At 40.0% G+C, this 15845-nt stretch overlaps 1 non-coding gene across 1 annotated transcript; it reads left to right on the forward strand.

Annotated features, from left to right (window-relative positions):
• The first annotated feature begins 6859 nt into the window (after nucleotides 1-6859).
• TRNAY-AUA (transfer RNA tyrosine (anticodon AUA)) lies at nucleotides 6860-6932 on the forward strand. The gene has a single exon. It is a non-coding gene; the product is annotated as a tRNA-Tyr (tRNA).
• The last annotated feature ends 8913 nt before the right edge of the window (nucleotides 6933-15845 follow it).

A 15845-nucleotide genomic window follows, 5' to 3' on the forward strand; every position in this document is an offset into this window, starting at 1 on the left:
AGGAGACTCAAGAAATACAAGTTCAGTCCCTGGGTTGGGAAGACCTCCAGAGGAAGAAATGGAGCCCCATTCTAATATTCTTGCCTGGAAAACTCCATGGACAGAGGAGCCTGGCAGGCTACAGTCCGTGGGGCCACAAAGAGTCAGACATGACTGACTGAGCATTATGTGTGTACACACACAAACACACACATAATGGAATATTGTTCAGCCTAAAAGAGAATGTGATCTATGCCATTTGCAGCAACATGGATGGACTTAAAGATTATTATATTAAGTAAAGTAGGTCAGACAAGAGATGGACAAATATCATATGACACCACTTGTATGTAGACTCTAAAAAGATGATACAAATGACCTTATCTACAAAACAGAAAGGGACTCACAGACAAAAGGCAAACTTAGGGCTACCAAAGGTGAAAAAGGGAAGGGTGGAATATATTAGGAGTTTGGGACTAACAGATGCAAACTACTATATGTAAAATAGATAAACAACAGGGACCTACTGTATAACTCAGGTAACTACATTCAGTATCTTGTAATAAGCTACAATGGAAATGAATCTGAATATGTGTATCAAAGGGTTTCTCTGGTTGATCAGATGGTAAAGAATCCGCCTGCAGTGCAGGATACCCAGGTTCGATCCCTGGGTTGGGAAGATCCCCTGGAGGAGGGCAGGGCAACCCACTCCAGTATTCTTGCCTGGACAGAAGAGCGTGGTGGGCTACAGTCCATGGGATTGCAAAGAGTTGGAAACGACTGTGCAACTAAGCACAGCAGAGCGCTTATATATCAAAAGAAGGACCAGATTCTGTCAAACAGAACTCTGGGTACTTGATTCCAAGTCTTGTTATCTTTTCTGATAGCATGCAGTTGAGCAGACGATGATCTTCAGATGTCCCCAGTGTCATAGCGTCAACCAAGAGGCAAAATACAATATCCAGTTTAGTTATGGTTAGTTTACTCTGGGTTCAAGTTCTCATTCCTACTGTTGAAAAGTGGGGTCTGGAGCACTACAGGCAGTTACTGCTAATGTAGTAACAAATACTATGTGGGCATGAATATCATTTCCTCATGGCAATTAGGTAAATCATCCCAGTGGTCTTTCATCAGTAGGGGTTGAGGGACAGGCAGTGGAATACAAATCAAGGAAAAGTATAAGACAGTTTGAAATCAGGAATAGGAGACAGAGCCTGGTAACATTCTAAGATCTGAAACTCCAATACTTTGGCTACCTCATGTGAAGAGTTGACTCATTGGAAAAGACTCTGATGCTGGGAGGGATTGGGGGCAGGAGGAGAAAGGGACGACAGAGGATGAGATGGCTGGATGGCATCACCGACTCGATGCACATGAGTTTGGGTAAACTCCAGGAGTTGGTGATGGACAGGGAGGCCTGGGGTGCTGCAATTCATGGGTTTGCAAAGAGTCTGACACGACTGAGTAACTGAAATGAAATCTTATAATAATTATTTAATGAATGATTTTTAACTTGTTTATCTGAAAACACATTATGTGAAAATGAAAGTCACTCAGTTGTGTCCAACTCTTTGCAACCCCATGACTATATAGTCCATGGAATTCTCCAGGTCAGAATAGTGGAGTGGGTAGCCTTTCCCTTCTCCAGGGGATCTTCCCAACCCAGGGATTGAACCCAAGTGTCCTACATTGCAGGCTGATTCTTTCCCAGCTGAGCCACCAGGAAAACCCAAGAATACTGAAGTGGGTAGCTTATCCCTTCTCCAGGGGATCTTCCCAACCCTGGAATTGAACTGGGTTCCCTGGCATTGCAGGTAGATTCTTTACCAATTGAGCTATCAGAGAAGCCCTCATATCATACCAGGAAAACTCATCATACTTGGCATATAATGTGGATAATTTTGGAGTATTTCCTAGATTTTTAGTTGTCCAACATGCGTGTGTAGAAGAAAGCCAGGTAGAAAATGTGAGATTCTGGAAAGCCTATGTTCCAGTGATGAAAGAAATGGAGATATTTATCCTGGAAAAGGAAAAATATCTTAGTGGAGTCTGGTGTTAGACTAAAAGTTAGCCTGTCTAGTTACAATGAGCAGAACTGGCACCAGTAAGAAAAAAGGAATGATCAAAAAAGAAACTTGATTTTGATGTTTAAAAAACAAGGTTCCGTTGTCATCTTTCTAAATTCCCGGGATGGGGAGGGAGGTGGGTGGGGGGTTCCAGATGGGGAACACATGTACACCTGGGGCAGATTCATGTCAATGTATGGCAAAACCAATACAATAATGTAAAGTAATTAGCCTCTAACTAAAATAAATTTTAAAAAAAGGTTCAATTTATAGTTATGACTGCTAAATTATATCTAAAGTGGGTTGCCTTGAAAGGTGGTGAGTTCCTTATCGCAAGATGATATCAAAGATACTTTTGAAGTCTAAGATTCTGTGAAATGCCATTAAACTAAAATATCAAATTTAGCAACATTTCTGGCCTCTCTATGGTTTCTTGTCTTACAGAGAGATTTGCCCAGACAGTTCAACTGGTTGAAAGTGAGTTCCCAAATGTTTCCAGAAAAACAATTTTTTAAAATGCTTTCTTCTAAATTGCTTTTTTATGAATTTAAAGTAAATTTTATAACTCAACAGAATGTTGCCAAAATTTATAGAGCTTTTATTACTCTATTTTCATTTGATTAGATCTTCGCAGTATACATCAACTGTTTAGCCAGAAATCAAAAGAGAATGAGAGTTTTAATGTATAACTCCCATTAGTATTCTACCATTAGTGAGTTAAAGTAAATTAAATGTTGGCTGGTACAATGTTCTCTCCCTAAGACAAGGTAATCTTTTGCATTAAAGAAATTCTTCAAGGTACAGGATATCATATCCCTAACTCATCACCTTCTTGTGACTAGACTCTTCATATTAGAGTGTAAAGAGAGAATCAACAATTACATGAGCATGGAGTAGAAAACATAGGAGACTATGCGAATCCAAGGAATCACGCAGTGGATGGCAAGATTCTAAAAATCAACAGATCTTATGTGTTTTTAAGAGGGATTACATTGACTCTGTAGACTGCATTTGGTAGTATAGTCATGTTCATAATATTGATTCTTCCTACCCAGGAGCAAGAAATATCTCTTCTTATGTCATCTTTGATTTCTTTCATCAGTGTCTTAGATTTTTCCGTGTACGTTTCTTTTGTCTCCTTAGGTAAGTTTATTCCTAGATATTTAATTTTTTGTTGCAATGACGAATGTGATTGATTCCTTAATTTCTCTTTCTGATATTTCATTGTTGGTATATAGAAATGCAAGTGATTTATGTGTATTGATTTTGTATGCTGTAACTTTGCTAAATTCACTGATTAGCTCTAGTAATTTTCTGATACTATCTTTAGGGTTTTCTATGTACAATGTCATGTCATCTGCAAACAGTAAGAGCTTTACTTCTTCTTCTCCAATCTGGACTCCTTTTATTTCTTTTTCTTCTCTGATTGCTATAGCTAGGACTTCCAGAACTATGTAAAATAATAGTGGTGAAAGTGGACACACTTGACTTGTTCCTGATCTTAGGGGGAATGCTTTCAGTTTTTCACCATTGAGAATAATGTTTGCTGTTGGCTTACCATATATGACCTTTACTATGTTGAAGTTGGTTCCCTCTATGCCCATTTTTTTGAAGAAAAATTTTGTCAAAGGATTTTTCTACATCTATTGTGATCATCACATTGTTTTAATCTTTCAATTTGTTAATATGGTATATCACATTGATTTGCATATATTGAAGAATCCTTGCATTCTTGAAATAAACCCAACTTGATCTTGGTGTATGAGCTTTTTGATATGTTGCTGAATTCTGTTTGGTAAAATTTTGTTGAGGACTTTTGCATCTGTGTTCATCAGTGATATTGGCCTGCAGTTTTCCTTTCCTGTGTTGTCTTTGTCTGGTTTTGGTATCAAGGTGATGGTGGCCTTGTAGAATGAGTTTGGAATTGTTCCATCCTCTGCAATTTGTTGAAAGAGTTTTAGAAGGACAGGCACTAGCTCTTCTCTAAATGTTTGATAGAATTCTTCTGTGAAGCCATCTGGTCCTGGCCTTTTGTTTTTTGGGAGATTTTTGATCACAGCTTCAATTTCAGTGGTTGTAATTGGGTTGTTCATAATTTCTATTTCCTCCTGGCTCAGTCTTGGAAGATTAAACTTATTTTATAATCTGTCCATTTCTTCCAGGCTATCCATTTTATTGTCATATAGTTGTTCGTAATAGTCTCTTACAATCCTTTGTATTTCTACATTGTCTCCTTTTTCATTTCTAACTTTGTTGATTTGATTCTTATCTCTTTTGTTCTTGATGAGTCTGGCTAAAGGTTTATCAATTTTGTTTATCTTCTCAAAGAACCATATTTTAATTTTTTCATCTTTACTATTGTTTCTTTCTTTTCTTTTTCATTTATTTCTACTCTGATCTTTATGATTTCTTTTCTTCTACTAATTTTGGGTTTTTTTTGTTGTTGTTGTTGTTCTTCTTTTTCCAGTTGTTTTAGGTGTAAAGTTAGGTTGCCTATTCAATGTTCTTCTTGTTTTTTGAGGTAGGATTGTATTGCTATAAACTTCCCTCTTAGAACTGCTTTTGCTGCATCCCATAGGTTTTGAGTTGTCATGTTTTCATTGTCATTTGTTTCTAGAAATTTTTTGTTTTCACTTTTGATTTCTTCACTAACCAGTTGGTTATTTAGAAACCTGTTGCTTAATCTCCTTGTGTTTGTGTTTCTTACAGTTTTTTCCTTGTAATTGATATCTAGTCTCATAGCATTGTGGTCAGAAAAGATGCTTGATATGATTTCAATTTTCTTAAATTTACTGAGGTTTGATTTGTGACCCAAGATGTGGTCTACTCTGGAGAATATTCCATGTGTACTTGAGAAGAGGGTGTATTCTTCTGCATTAGGTTGGAATGTCCTGAAGATATCAGCGAGATCCATCTCATCTAATGTATCATTTAAGACCTGTGTTTCCTTATTAGTTTTCTATTTTGATAATTCATTCATTGGTGTGAGTGGAGTGTTAAAGTCTCCTACTATTATTGTGTTACTGTCAATTTCTCCTTTTATGTCTATTAGTGTTTGTCTTATGTATTGAGGTTTTTCTATGTTGGGTGCATAGATATTTACAGTTGTTATATCTTCATCTTGGATTGATCCCTTGATCGTTATGTAGTTTCCTTCCTTATCTCCTGTAATCTTCTTTATTTTAAGGTCTATTTTGTCTGATATGAGGATTGCTACTCCAGCTTTCTTTTGCTTCCCATTTGCATGGAATATTTTTCCATCCTCTCACTTTAAGTCTGTATGTGTCTTGAGGTCTGAGTGGGTTTCTTGTAGGCAGCATGTATACGGGTCTTGTTTTTGTATCCATTCAGTCTGTCTGTATCTTTTGATTGGAGCATTTAATCAATTTACATTTAAAGTAATTATTGAGATATATGTTTCTATTGCCATTTCCTTAATTGTTTGGGGTTGATTTTGTAGATCTTTTTTCTTCTCTTGTATTTCTTGACTATATAAGTTCCTTTAACATTTGTTGTTGGAGAAGGCAATTGCACCCCACTCCAGTACTCTTGCCTGGAAAATCCCATGGATGGAGAAGCCTGGTGGGCTGCAGTCCATGGGGTCGCTGAGGGTCGGACACTACTGAGCTACTTCACTTTCACTTTTCACTTTCGTGCACTGGAGAAGGAAATGGCAACTCACTCCAGTCTTCTTGCCTAAAGAATCCCAGGGACGGGGGAACCTGGTGGGGTGCCATCTGTGGGGTCACACAGAGTCAGACATGACTGAAGCAACTTAGCAGCAACAGCAGCAACATTTGATGTAAAGCTGATTTTCTGTTACTGAATTCTCTTAACTTTTGCTTGTCTGAAAAGCTTTTTATTTCTCCATCAATTTTGAATGAGATCCTTGCCAGGTGCAGTAATCTTCATTGTAGATTTTTCCCTTTCAGTAATTTAAATATATCCTGCCATTCCCTTCTGGCCTGTAGAGTTTCTGCTGAAAGGTCAGCTGTTAAGAGTATGGGGTTTCCCTTGTATGATACTTGTTGCTTCTCCCTTGCTGCTTTTAATATTCTTTGTGTTTATTCTTTGTTAGTTTGATTAGTATGTGTCTTGGCATGTTTCTCTTTAGGTTTATCCTGTATGGGACTCTTTCCTGCCTCTTGGACTTGAATGACTATATCCTTTCCCAAGTTGGGGAAAATTTCAACTATAATCTCTTCAAAAATTTTCTCATATCCTTTTTCTCTTCTTCCTCTGGGATCCCTATAATTCAAATGTTACTGTGTTTGATATTGTCCCAGAGGTCTCTGAGATTATCCTCAGTTCTTTTCATTCTTTCTACTTTATTCTGCTCTTCAGAAGTAATTTCCACCATTTTATCTTCCAGCTTACGGATTTGTTCTTTTGCCTCAGATATTCTTCTACTGATTCCTTCTAAAGTATTTTTAATTTCAGTAACTGTCTTCCTTGTCTCTGTATGTTTATTCTTTAATTCTTCTAGGTCTTTGTTAATTGATTCTTGCATTTTCTCCATTTTGTTTTCAAGGTTTTTGATCATTTTTACTATCATTATTTTGAATTCTTTCTCAAGGTTTTTTTTTAATCATCTTTACTATCATTATTCTGAATAATTTTTCAAGTAGTTTGCCTATTTCCTCTTCATTTATTTGGACTTCTGTGTTTCTAGTTTGTTCCTTCATTTATGTAGTCTGTCTCTGCCATTTTAATATTCTTTTCTAACTTATTGTGTTTGAGGTCTCCTTTTCCTAGGATTCAAGGTTGAATTCTATCTTATTTCGGTTTCTGCCTTCTTAAAGTTGGTCAGGACTTCCCTGGTAGCTCAGATGGTAAAGTGTCTGCCTATAATGCAGGAGACCCAGGTTCAATCCCTGAATCAGGGAAGATCTCCTGGAAAAGGAAATGGCAACCCACTCCAGTAGTATTTTTGCCTGGAAACTCCCATGGACGGAGGAGCTGGTAGGCTACAATCCATGGGCTCCCAAGGAGTTGGACATGATTGAGTGACTTCACTTTCACTTAAGGTTTGTTTGTTTTTCCTCTGATGGTCAAGGCTGAATGAGGTGGTAATCCTGTCTGCTGCTGATTGGGTTTGTATTTTTGTTTTGTTTCTTGTTTAGATGAGGTGTCCTGCAGAGGGTGCTGCAGGTGGTTGGGTGATGCTGGGTCTTGTATTCAAGCAGTTTCCTTTGTGTGAGTTCTCACTGTTTGATACTCCCTAGGGTTAGTTCCCTGGTAGTGTAGGGTCTTGGAGTCAGTGCTCCCACTATAAAGGTTCAGGGCTTGATCTCAAGTTTTGCATGTCTATATATTATTTTCTGCTGGTCAGGTACTCCTGTCTGCTCTCAGCTGGTGTTCTGCCTGCACTTCTGTGTCTGAAGGTGTTTTCCTCATGTATCCATGAAGAGAGATGTACTCCAAGTCGACCTACTCCTCCATCATCTTGTTCTCCAGGATTAGTTTTTAAAGAGAGAAACTTTGAATAACTGGTTACACCTAGGACACCTAAATAGAATGGCGTGCTCTCTCTATCACACACACATAGACACAAGCACTCACTCACAAGCACATATTATAAATATAATAACAATGAATAGATTCTTAATCTACAGTAGAAAATGGATGGGGCAGCGCTGAGGAAAGTAAGGAAATTCAGGCAGCAGTCAAGGAATTTCAGGAAAGTAAAGCTATCAGCAATTCGTAAAAATTAGGCTCCACTGGGTACAGAAGGTTTGAAAAGTTAAAATTCTTTTAATAAGCCACACAACAGCACTAATCAGCAACAATGACTTGGTAAAAACGTCACTGGCAAAATACCAACTGGTTGTATTCTCAGTATGGTTCTGTGCCTAAATATTGATCTCACATTTATTCAAAAGCTTTTATTTTTAAAAAGAAAATATTACAGCATTTGACTCAGATGCAGTTGGCTCATCATACATGGATCAAGGGGAAATAGTGCTTATAGTAAAAACAGTAAAATACTTAGCCTCTAAGAATAAATGACAACCCACTCCAGTGTTCTTGCCTGGAGAATCCCAGGGATGGCGGAGCCTGGTGGACTATGGGGTCACACAGAGTCGGACATGACTGAAGCAACTTAACAGCAGCAGCAGCAGCAACAGTTCATTTACATTATCTCTTTTCTCCTTGATTCTAATCCATTCCTCCCCTGAAGCATACGTATTGGAGATAAAATAGACTGTCCTAAGTTGCAAAGAGTCGGACACAACTGAGCGACTGAACTGAACTGAACTGAACTGAAGCGCAAAAGACGCCGGCTCCAGCGGCACAGACACAGGCTCTGGCGCAACCGACCACGTGAAGAAGCGTGACTGAAAGGAGCTACCCCAGGTCCAAGGTAAGGTGAAGCAGCTGCGATTTGCTGGTGCAGCTGTGAAGAGATATTCCACGACCAAGGTAAGAGAAACCCAAATAAGACAGTAAGTATTGGGAAGGGGCATCAGAGGGCAGACATACTGAAATCATAATACCAGAAAACTAGTTGATCTGATCACAGGGACCAAAGACCTGTCTAATTCAATGAAACTAAGCCATGCCATGTGGGGCCACCCAAGATGGACGGGTCATGGTGCAGAAGTCTGACAGACTGTGGTCCATTGGAGAAGAGAATGGCAAACCACTTCAGTATACTTGCCTTGAGAACCCCATGAACAGTATCGAAAGGCAAAATGATAGGATACTAAATGAGGAATTCCCCAGGTCGGTAGGTGCCCAGAATGCTACTGGAGATCAGTGGAGAAATAACTCCAGAAAGAATGAAGGGATGGAGACAAAGCAAAACAAATACCCAGTTGTGGATGTGACTGGTGATAGAAGAAAGGTCCAATGCTGTAAAGAGCAATATTGCATAGGAACTTGGAATGTTAGGTCCATGAATCAAAGCAAGTTGGAAGTGGTCAAAGAGGAGATGACAACAGTGAACGTAGACATTCTAGGAATCAGTGAACTAAAATGGACTTGAATGGGTGAATTTAACTCAGATGACCATTATATATACTACTGTGGGCAGGAATCCCTTAAAAGAAATGGAGTAGCCATCATGGTCAACAAAAGAGTCCGAAATGCAGTACTTGGATGCAATCTTAAAAACAACAGAATAATTTCTGTTTGTTTCCAAGGCAAACCATTCAATATTACAGTAATCCAAGCCTATGCCCCAAGCAGTAACGCTGAAGAAGCCGAAGTTGAACGGTTCTATGAAGACTTTCAAGACCTTTTAGAACTAGCACCCAAAAAAGATGTCCTTTTCATTATAGGGGACTGGAATGCAAAAGTAGGAAGTCAAGAAACACCTGGAGTAACAGGCAAATTTGCCCTTGGAGCACAGAATGAAGCAGGGCAAATAGAGCTTTGCCAAGAGAACGCACTGGTCATAGCAAACACCCTCTTCCAACAACACAAGAGACGACTCTACACATGGACATCACCAGATGGTCAACACTGAAATCAATTGATTATATTCTTTGCAGCCAAAGATGGAGAAGCTCTATACAGTCAGCAAAAACAAGACCAGGAGCTGACTGTGGCTCAGATCATGAACTCCTTATTGCCAAATTCAGACTTAAATTGAAGAAAGGAGGGAAAACCACTAGACCATTCAGCTATGACCTAAATCAAATTCCTTATGATTATACAGTGGAAGTGAGAAATAGATTTAAGGGGCTAGATCTGATAGATAGAGTGCCGGATGAACTCTGGATGGAGGTTCATGACATTGTACAGGAGACAGGGACCAAGACCATCCCCATGGAAAAGAAATGCAAAAAAGCAAAATAGCTGTCTGAGGAGCCCTTACAAATAGCTGTGAAAAGAAGAGAGGTGAAAAGTAAAGGAGAAAAGGAAAGATAAGCATGTGAATGCAGAGTTTCAAAGAATAGCAAAGAGAGATAAGAAAGCCTTCCTCAGTGATCAATGCAAAGAAATAGAGGAAAACGACAGAATAGGAAAAACAAGAGATCTCTTCAAGAAAATGAGAGATATCAAGGGAACATTTCATGCAAAGAAGGGCTCGACAAAAGGACAGAAATGATATGGACCTAACAGAAGTAGAAGATATTAAGAAGAGGTGGCAAGAATACACAGAAGAGCTGTACAAAAAAGATCTTCATGACCAAGATAATCACAATGGCATGTTCACTGACCTAGGGCCAGACATCTTGGAATGTGAAGTCAAGTGGGCCTTAGAGAGAATCACTACAAACAAAGCTAGTGGAAGTGATGGAATTCCAGTTGAGCTATTTCAATTCACAGATGATGCTGTGAAAGTGCTTCACTCAATATGCCAGCAAATGTGGAAAACTCAGCAGTGGCCACAGGACTGGAAAAGGTCAGTCTTCATTCCAATCCCAAAGAAAGGCAATGCCAAAAAATGCTCAAACTACCGCACAATTGCACTCATCTCACACGCTAGTAGAGTCATGCTCAAAATTCTCCAAGCCAGGCTTCAGCAATATGTGAACCGTGAACTTCCAGATGTTCAACTGGTTTTAAAAAAGGCAAAGGCACCAGAGATCAAATTGCCAACATCCGCTGGATCATGGAGAAAGCAAGAGAGTTCCAGAAAAACATCTATTTCTGCTTCATTGACTACTCCAAAGCCTTTGACTCTGTGGATCACAATAAACTGTGGAAAATTCTGAAAGAGATGGGAATCCCAGACCACCTTAACTGCCTCTTGAGAAACCTGTATGCAGGTCAGGAAGCAACAGTTAGAACTGGACATGGAACAACAGACTGGTTCCAAATAGGAAAAGGAGTACGTCAAGGTTGTATATTGTCACCCTGCTTATTTAACTTGTATGCAGAGTACATCATGAGGAACGCTGGGCTGGAAGAAGCACAAACTGGAATCAAGATTGCTGGGAGAAATATCAATAACCTCAGAAATGCAGATGACACCACCATTATGGTAGAAAGTGAAGAGGAACTCAAAGGCCTCTTGATGAACGTTGAAGAGGAGATTGAAAATGTTGGCTTGAAACTCTACATTCAGAAAACAAAGATCATGGCATCTGGTCCCATCACTTTCTGGGAAATAGATGGGGAAACAGTGGAAACAGTGTCAGACTTTATTTTGGGGGGCTCCAAAATCACTGTGGATGCTGATTGCATCCATGACATTAAAAGACGCTTACCCCTTGACCAATAGACGTTGACTCTATGACCAACCTAGACAGCATATTCAAAAGCAGAAACATTACTTTGCCAACCACGTCTAAGTCAAGGCTATGGTTTTTCCCGTGCTCATGTATGGATGTGAGAGTTGGACTGTGAAGAAAGCTGAGCGCCGAAGAATGGATGCTTTTGTACCGTGGTGCTGGAAAAGACTCTTGACAGTCCCTTGGACTGCAAGGAGATCCAACCAGTCCATTCTAAAGGAGAATAGTCCTGGGTGTTCATTGGAAGGACTGATGCTAAAGTTGAAACTCCAATACTTTGGCCACCTCATGCGATGAGTTGACTCACTGGAAAAGACTCTGATTATGGGAGGGATTGGGGGTGGAAGAAGACGAGGACGACAGAGAATGAGATGGCTGGATGGCATCACCGACTCAATGGACATGAGTTTGAGTGAACTCCGGGAGTTGGTGACGGACAGGGAGGCCTGGCGTGCTGTCATTCATGGGGTCGCAAAATTCGGTCACGACTGAGCAACTGAACTGAATTGAACTGAAGTGCAAATTGCCCTCTTCACATTGGTTTCATGCCCTACATTGATCTTATTGTTTTGGCATAAACATGATAGCATGATACCCATTGGGGAGAAGGATTTTCTAAAGTACATTCAATTTCTCTTCTAATTATAATAGCTGCCATGCTGAGTCTTGTCTGTAGCCTCCAGATCTTTTTGAAAAGAATGAAGTCACTGTTGCCGGTCAGCTAAAGCCAGAAATTCCCAAAGACTGGTCGTACTGTTAAAATAAGAGAACTCTCTTTTAAAGGGAGATCTGAAAGCAAAGCCTAACAAGGCATTTTTTTCTTCTTACTGCCTAACTCTGCTTGCTATACCCTCAAAATTAGAAACAGCTTATTATCAAATTTAGCAGTAGGCATCTATAATTTCACATATCCTCATATATCTAGAGAAATTTTAAAATCTAATTATCAGTGTTATTAAAGTGAATGTTAAAAGGATCTCCTGATATCTGATTCCTGAGTAAACAGAGAATGATGGGTTTCACCAACCTAGAGAACAGTATGGGAGAAAATGCTAAAGGAAAATAGGCGGTTAGTGTTATGTAGTCAGTGTTCACTTTATTAACTGCCATGTATCCAACCTTGATAGTATATTAAAAAGCAGAGACATTACTTTGCCAACAAAGGTCCGTCTAGTCAAGGCAATGGTTTATCCCGTGGTCATGTATGGATGTGAGAGTTGGACTGTGAAGAAAGCTGATCGCCGAAGAATCGAGGCTTTTGAACTGTGGTGTTGGAGAAGATTCTTGAGAGTCCCTTATACTGCAAGGAGATCCAACCAGTCCATTCTAAAGGAGATCAATCCTGGATGTTCATTGGAGGGACTGATGCTAAAGCTGAAACTGCAATACTTTGGCCACCTCATGCGACGAGTTGACTCACTGGAAAAGACTCTGATGCTGGGAAAGGTTGGGAGCTGGAGGAGAAGGGGACGACGGAGAATGAGATGGCTGGATGGCATCACCGACTCTGTGGACATGAGTTTGAGTGTACTCCGGGAGTTGGTGATGGACAGGGAGGCCTGGCGTGCTGTGATTCATGGGGTCGCGGAGAGTCGGACACGACTGAGCGACTGAACTGAACTGAACTGATCCAAGCTAAAAATCTTGGAGTCACTCTTAATTCCTTTTTCCTTTACATACCAGATCTATTTTTCAGAATTGGGTCACTTCTCCATGGCTTTCATTGGCTACAACATTAGTGTCAGCATTTCTTGACTGGTGGCATTACTTTTGCCCTGACTTTATCCTAGAGTTCATGCTCAGAGGAGCAACCAACCAGCTTGTTCTTAGAAAGAATATGTCAGATTATACCATGCCTCTGTTTATATTTTTTGGTGAGTAAAGCCCAAGTTTTCTCAATTCCCAGTAGCACCCTACTATATCTTATCTTCTATCGTCCCAATTCATTCTGACCATTTCACTCTTTCTGGGAAGAGTAGACCCACCACAGCTTCAATGACTTTGCCTTGGCTATTTGTTTGATCTTCCCCAAAACTTCTTTCATGTCTTGACTCATATCCCACATACCTGGAGAGAACTTACTGAGACACTCTGTCTACTGAACTCTCAAACTCCGTGCTATGGAGATTTCTTTCCAACTTAATTTTGCCAGCTCATAGTTTGTCTCATATTTAAAATGGAGGCAACTGATAGCACTGAGTTGTTGCCAAAGAAAAGAAGCTAGTATGTGAACACACGTGGTTTATTGTACAAACCTGTGAGCGATTATCTTTTATTATGAAAAATATATATCTAAGAGAGTATATGTATCATGTAGGTCTCTGAAGAGATTATACCAGTATTCACTTCCACAATTAGTAGATTGAGTTCTCAGTATTCCATATCCTGACCACAACTTTTTATCAGTTCAGTTCAGTTCAGTCACTCAGTCATGTCCGACTCTTAGTGACCCCATGAACCACAGCACCCCAGGCCTCCCTGTCCATCACCAACTCCTGGAGTTCACTCAAACTCACGTCCATCGAGTCGGTGATGCCATCCAGCCACCTCATTCTCTGTCGTCCCCGTCTCCTCCTACCCCCAATCCCTCTCAGCATCAGAGTCTTTTCCAGCGAGTCAACATCGTCGCATGAGGTGGCCAAAGAATTGGAGTTTCAGCTTTAGCATCAGTCCTTCCAATGAACACCCAGGATTGATCTCCTCTAGAATGGACTGGTTGGATATCCTTGCAGTCCAAGGGACTCTCAAGAGTCTTCTCCAGCACCACAGTTCAAAAGCATCAACTCTTCGGCGATCAGCTTTCTTCACAGTCCAACTCTCACATCCATACATGACCACAGGAAAAACCATAGCCTTGACTAGACGGACCTTGGTTGGCAAAGTAATGTTTCTGCTTTTTAATATGCTATCTAGGCTGGTCATAACTTTCCTTCTAAGGAGTAAGCGTCTTTTAATTTCATGGCTGCAATCAGCATCTGCAGTGATTTTGGAGCCCCCCAAAATAAAGTCTGACACGGTTTCCACTGTTTCCCCATTTATTTCCCAAGAAGTGATGGGACCAGATGACATGATCTTCGTTTTCTGAATGTTGAGCTTCAAGCCAACCTTTTCACTCTCCTCTTTCACTTTCATCAAGAGGCCTTTGAGTTCCTCTTCACTTTCTGCCATAAGGGTGGTGTCATCTGCATATCTGAGATTATTGATATTTCTCCCAGCAATCTTGATTCCAGCTTGTGCTTCTTCCAGCCCAGCGTTCCTCATGATGTAGTCTGCATAGAAGTTAAATAAGCAGGGTGACAAAATACAACCTTGATGTACTCCTTTTCCTATTTGGAACGAGTCTGTTGTTCCATGTCCAGTTCTGACTGTTGCTTCCTGACCTGCATACAGGTTTCTCAAGAGGCAGGTCAGGTGGTCTGGGATTCCCATCTCTTTCAGAATTTTCCACAGTTTATTGTGATCCACATAGTCAAAGGCCTTGGCATAGTCAATGAAGCAGAAATCGATGTTTTTCTGGAACTCTCTTGCTTTCTCCATAATCCAGCGGATGTTGGCAATTTGATCTCTGGTGCCTCTGCCTTTTCTAAAACCTGCTTGAACATCTGGAAGCTCACGATTCACATATTGCTGAAGCCTAGCTTGGAGAATTTTGAGCAATACTGTACTAGCGTGTGAGATGAGTGCAATTGTGTGGTAGTTTGAACATTCTTTGGCATTTCCTTTCTTTGGGATTGGAATGAAGACTTACCTTTTCCTGTCCTGTGGCCACTGCTGAGTTTTCCACATTTGCTGGCATATTGAGTGTAGCACTTTCACAGCATCATCTTTCAAGATTTGAAATAGCTCAATTGGAATTCCATCACCTCCACTAGCTTTGTTCATCGTGATGCTCTCTAAGGCCCACTTGACTTCACATTCCACGATGTCTGGTTCCAGGTGAGGGATCACGCCATCGTGATTATCTTCGTCGTGAAGATCTTTTTTGTACAGTTCTTCTGTGTATTCTTGCCACCTCTTCTTAATATCTTGTGCTTCTGTTAGGTCCATACCATCAAGACCAGGAGCTGACTGTGGCTCAGATCATGAACTCCTTATTGCCAAATTCAGACTTAAATTGAAGAAAGTAGGGAAAAGCACTAGACCATTCAGATATGACCTAAATCAAATCCCTTATGATTATACAGTGGAAGTAAGAAATAGATTTAAGGGTCTAGATCTGATAAATAGAGTGCCTGATGAACTCTGGACGGAGGTTTGTTACATTGTACAGGAGACAGGAACCAAGACCGTCCCCATGGAAAAGAAATGCAAAGAAGCAAAATGGCTTTCTGAGGAGGCCTTACAAATAGCTTTGAAAAGAAGAGAAGCAAAAAGTAAAGTAGGAAAGAAAAGATATAAGCATCTGAATGCAGAATTCCAAAGAATAGCAAGGAGAGATAAGAAAACCTTCCTTAGCGATCAATGCAAAGAAATAGAGGAAAACAACAGAATAGGAAAAACAAGAGATCTTTTCCAGAAAATTGGAGATATCAAGGGAACATTTCATGCAACTTTGTATAGATAGTTTTATGTTTTACAATTTAGTAATATAAAAATATAGTTCATTATAAAATTA

The sequence above is a fragment of the Moschus berezovskii genome, chromosome 3, assembly GCF_049115385.1.
Source record: "Moschus berezovskii isolate FMDL1 chromosome 3, NW_MosBer_1.0, whole genome shotgun sequence".
In the NCBI taxonomy this organism is placed as follows: Eukaryota; Metazoa; Chordata; class Mammalia; order Artiodactyla; family Moschidae; genus Moschus; species Moschus berezovskii.